General features: G+C 35.3%; 1 pseudogene; it reads right to left on the reverse strand.

Moving 5' to 3' along the window:
• Positions 1–3,659, reverse strand: LOC124367199 (annotated as a pseudogene).
• Between the last annotated feature and the right edge of the window lie 1,916 nt (positions 3,660–5,575).

Genomic DNA, 5,575 nt, shown 5'->3' on the forward strand with positions numbered 1-5,575 from the left:
ATAAGTTTGCTTTATTTTAAGACATTAAACAACGTTTTAACAAAACAGGTTATCATTTTAGTTATAAAAATAGAAGTGACTTCCCAAAATCATGATTTTACTAGTATATAGTATCCAGTATCCACGGTATATACTCAGATACTCTGGTAAACACATCTGGAACTCCGGATACACAACTTCCATCTTTTTTTTTCATCCCGTAAGACGTTATTCCAACAACGTAGTATGTAGTAGGGTTCAGCCCATCAGACATCATGAGAGGACCTCCAGAATCTCCGTCGCACGTAACTTCTCCTTGTATTCCTCCTGCACAGAGTTGCTTGTCGCTGATCACGTGACAGGTAACGCCTCGAGGACACACGAACCAGTAGTATTGACTCTCAGTGTAGGAAATCTCACACTCTCCTTTGGACACCACCGGAACTTTGACTGCCATCAGTGTATCGCTCGTAGGTCCGCCTAAACAGATCAGCATGAAATCATATTACCTTATTGTGTTCAAGGCATTTGAAACCACTTCTACTAAAGCGTTAACAATATTTCTAGAATATACCTGAACTATACCTGTTGTTGCATAATTTTATGAAATAACCCCTCATACCTGGTGTTGTTACTCCCCATCCTGCGGCTGTGTAAGTTGCTTCAGCAAATTGTTGCAAGTATTGTCCATATGCCGTGGGCAGACATATCGGACGTATATTATCTGAAAACACACAAAAAATTTATACAATCAATTATGCTAATTATTTCTTTGCAATAAATAGATCGCTAGAGGGCTTATCCAGAATGGGTCTAAATATGTGGAATACGTATCATAGAGTCGTCTCTTATGACCCAGAGATAGTATGGGAATACAGGAGTGCTCTTGCAAATGCCGGAAAAAGAGAGTCAGATACAAGACATGGAGAGAAGTCTCAGGACAGATAATTAGCAAACGCTCCTTTTTAAGCTAAAGGAAGGACTAGGCTCATATATCTAAGCAAGGGGAATATAAAACTAGTATTTGGATTGCTAACAGGTCCCTCTTCGGAAACATCTGATGAAGGAGGGTTTAAGCAAGGCTGATGAATGGGGACTCTGTAGAGGGCAGAAGAATCAGCGGAGCATATATGGTTGGACTCCCCTAATATTTGCAAAACCAGGATATATTCCTAGGGTCTTAATAGCAGAAGACCAAGAACGTAGCCAGGAAAAAATTTTGGAGAATCCAGACAACTGATATTTTCCCGTAGTGGACAGAGAGTAAGGCCCCATTTGTCTTCCTTAAAACGTTCTTGACCCGTTTCTTTGTAGAGGCCAAACTTTCAGCAGTACATGTCATTAATAATTAATTATCGCTTACTAAACAAATTATTGAAAAAAATTGGACATTTGAGGGGAACCGGGAAAATTTTGATTGTATTCAAACTAAATAAATAAACTCAGTGATACTGAATTTAGGTAAAAGAAAGTTATAGAGACTATTAGTAAGACTAAAATTATAGTTTTACCAGTGAATGTTATAGGGTGGGCTAAACGGATGAGTGCAATGTCGTTGTCGTTAATAGACTCCTGTTACAGGATTTATTACAGTGTACGCTGGATGGACGTACAATCTCTCAACCGTTGCCATCACAGGTGGAGAGGCACATCGGTGATAACGACAGTAGCTGACGTGTCTCAGAGCATGCTCTCCGAGGGTAACATTTGTTCTGTGAAAAAACATAAATAGTTACATAAAGGTTTTACCTCCTGGACTGATATTTGGTTGTGATACTAAACAAGTCTTGACTATTAATGCTCTCAAAATTACGTAATTGTATTAAGTGAATTAAAACGCCAATTGATATTTTAAAATGAAAATTAAAACTCAACTCGAATATTTTATTTGACACACTGAAATCGCTCAGTAAATTTGTGAGACCAGATGACAATAAGGTGATTGCAAATCTTCTAGTCTGAGTTATAAACGGTAACTGGTTACCGTGAATGTCGGTGACGTGACTTGTGTGCCGCGGAAAAATCTTGTACGACTTTCTTTAAGTTCCTGTCCTGCGATGGCCCGATTTATATGCCAAATTATAATTCAATTATTTTAGAGTACCGATGGTCAAGTGGTCTAAGACGATGCATTTTAGGTCTGAGTAAGAGATAGAGCAGGTTCGAATCCTCTGTGTGCCTTATCGCACCTTTATCGATCTTGTACTGAATCGACTCTCCCCTTCTGTTTGATAAGATCCTCTCACAGGCCAGTGGCCCATGAGGATGAGCAGAATAAGGCTTTAAAGCAAATTAGCCTTCCTTAAAACATTATTTTTGTGTGTCTTTAGTGTTAACTGAAACTTTATTTATTTAGAAGAAGCATAAGATTTTGACGACATTATTTGATAATGAGACGACACCTACGAACCAGCAGGACACTTTCGTGTGACAAAAATCGAAGGATAAATAGTTGTGTATGGATTTGAATGCTCAGATATTGACTGTACGCCTTCGGATACAACAGAAAAGCTTATTCGACCTCCAAAGTTTTAATTATTTAAAATTCATTATTTTCAGTGGTTGATTGGAAGGAATAACAGGATTTCAGACTTTTTCCCTCGTTTTGTTTTATCCTTTTAACACAAAATCTCACATCATCACAAAATTAAATTTATTGCAAAAACTTTTTAATAAAATCGTTTTTGTTTTGAGTAAATAATTAAATTTAAATGTGCAATGTATTAAAATAATGTGCTAATGCATTATCCAACAGTTGAGTGATATGCGGTTATTCAAACAGCAATAACAAAGGGAAGTCAACTAGTTTTAAAACAACTAGTGCATGCACTAATAGTGGTACTTAAGTGTTTACAATATGAGCACAAAATCTTATCTTGAGAATAATGCTAAACTGAAGAATTACCTATTTATCAAATCAGATTTTCAAAATAATAAAATGTTCTTACTCCTTTCTAAGAAACTGCCCTGAGCTAATTTCTTTATGCATGAAGCAATGAGCTGCTGTCAGGATGTACTTGTCGCTGATGATAGAACCACCACAAACGAAGTATGTTGTATTACTATCTGAAACAATATCAATGATTATATATTTTTTTAAATAAAAGTATCATTATAAAATTTGAAATAAACTACAATAACTTAAACTTAAATGTTTCCTTACGAAATTATAATTAGTGCTAACCAAAGAATTTATGAACTCACAACTAAAAGTGGTAGTAGTCCTAACTGGATATGCGAGCGCTCTTATCAAATGGAACAAATATTATTTACAATGTGGGCATATTTGTTAACCTTAAACAATACGTATTGGCCATTCATACTAAATTATATTATACGTCTCATTTGTACGTATAAAAAGTAAGTATACATAATACTGTTATGTAGCCCACACCAATACTATATAACTGTTTCCTACAAGAAATCAGTACAAAAAATACTGGAGATATGAAAATTCAAACTACAATATTTGAATATTTAATTATATTAAAACATTCACATACAACTGTATTAATCTCGGTTGTCAACAATGATTGTAAATTTTAATAGAGAAGAAATGTATATTAGTGTTTTAAAAATGAAAATTCTATTTTTCATATGTTGATGTAAAAGTGTTAAAAATTAACGCTATTCATTCTACAAGTTGTGTGTTAATTATATCTACCGTAATAGTGTATCATCACGAGTAAAATATTAAGGCACAGTTTTAAAATTTATACAATACAAGACGAGAGGGGGCTCGCACTAAAATCTTGGACTAGGGTCTCAAAATCTGTAAGTCCGACAGTGGGTATAATGGGTATTTGAAGAAAACAGTTATCCAGTTTTGTAATCAATTGGTTTGCACAGACTGCATTCTCAGACATATGCCATCATGCACACTGAATCAACAGTTTGATTAAATACACAAATGATGTAATACTTTAAGATAGATGTCTATTTTAACCACTTAACGGTTTTTGACGTTCATAGCTATGGCGGAAAAGTGAGCTACTGACGTAATATTACGTTCAGAGCTATGGCGGAAAAAGTAAGCTACTAACGTAATATTACGTTCATAGCGATGGCGGGAAAGTGAGCTACTGACGTAATATTACGTTCATAGCTATGGCGGAAAAGTGAGCTACTGACGTAATATTACGTTCATAGCTATGGCGGAAAAGTGAGCTACTGACGTAATATTACGTTAAGAGCTATGGCGGAAAAGTGTGCTACTGACGTAATATTACGCATCGATATCTTGTTCCTGTTTTATTCTGTTTCTACAAAAGAATTGTACAAGAAGCATTTCTATAACAAAACAAATTATTTCTGGTACTTTCTACTAGATGTCAGCACTTCCTTGTTTCTCTGTTATGTGTATTTGCACTTTGACGATTTCTCTGTTGAAACATAGTGTAGACACCTAACACGTGTTGTTGTCACATCTCAACCGCTTTGTGTATTTTTTTGCTTTACTTAACGTGTTATTGTGCCATGGAAATATCCGACGCACAAATGGACGATTTGCTTCGTTAACGTGAAGATGATACGAACACAGATAGTACAAATGACTTAGTGGATCAATAAACTGTACAAATCTGTGTCTATGAAAACGGCATAACAATATTTAAAAAACAACATAGTTTAAGGTATAAAAAAACCGTTAAGGCGCTAAGTTGTTTTTGGCATATTTATATGTAGCAAACTCAAATATTAAACCGAAAAATATACTTTAGTTGGAGACAGATGTACCTACCATTCCAAATAACATCTTCGATGTAGGCCATCCAGGGATATTTGGCAATATCGACAGCTACTCCCCCAAGCACCCTGGGCCTGAGACCATCGTCAGGTGCTACCTGTCCGCAGCTATCAGTGGGTAGCAGTTGCCAGTTGGGGTGAATCCAGTTCCCTGAGCACAGAAGTGAGAGGTAAATTTAATCCTCATTTAAATCAATGTTGGTAATCATATTTATCTTTATCAGGTATTTCTTTCTTCATTTTTATTTTTTAGAAGATTTTAAGATTAAGCCCATACTAATAACTCATACATTACATTGCGTAATGTGGCTACGTGTTAATAGATAACTTAATACGTACATGCAAATTATTCACAACTATATTTAACTTTCCTTGTACGTGTACTTGTAGGTTAACGAAAGACGGGAATTTAATTTACATATGTACCATACCTATGTTTACAACTTATTCTTACGTCAGAAATTCTGAAAATTATTAGTTTAAACTACTATAAAATACAACAAATAATTAGTGATAATACAAATCAACGAATTGTCTAGTTGATTTAAATATATAATATTATTTTATATTTCATAAATTGCAATGTGATGGTTGTCTAATATAATAATAAGGATAATTCCATCAACCTATTTAATGAAACAATTAAAGCGATTACAGCCTGATAATAGTTTCGTATTAAAAGCGTAAGGCAAAGAATGTCCTATTTTACCAGGCGAAGTTAGGGCTAAGAAGGCACACTTAACCTGGAGACCAATGGCTTAGAGGTGACTTCCGAACCACCACCAATGGCCGGGCAGGCGGGCTGCTTGCAAGGAAAGGATCGCTCAGCGGTCACCCATCCAAGCAGCGCAGT

The sequence above is a fragment of the Homalodisca vitripennis genome, chromosome 8 (genome assembly GCF_021130785.1).
Source record: "Homalodisca vitripennis isolate AUS2020 chromosome 8, UT_GWSS_2.1, whole genome shotgun sequence".
Taxonomy (NCBI): domain Eukaryota; kingdom Metazoa; phylum Arthropoda; class Insecta; order Hemiptera; family Cicadellidae; genus Homalodisca; species Homalodisca vitripennis.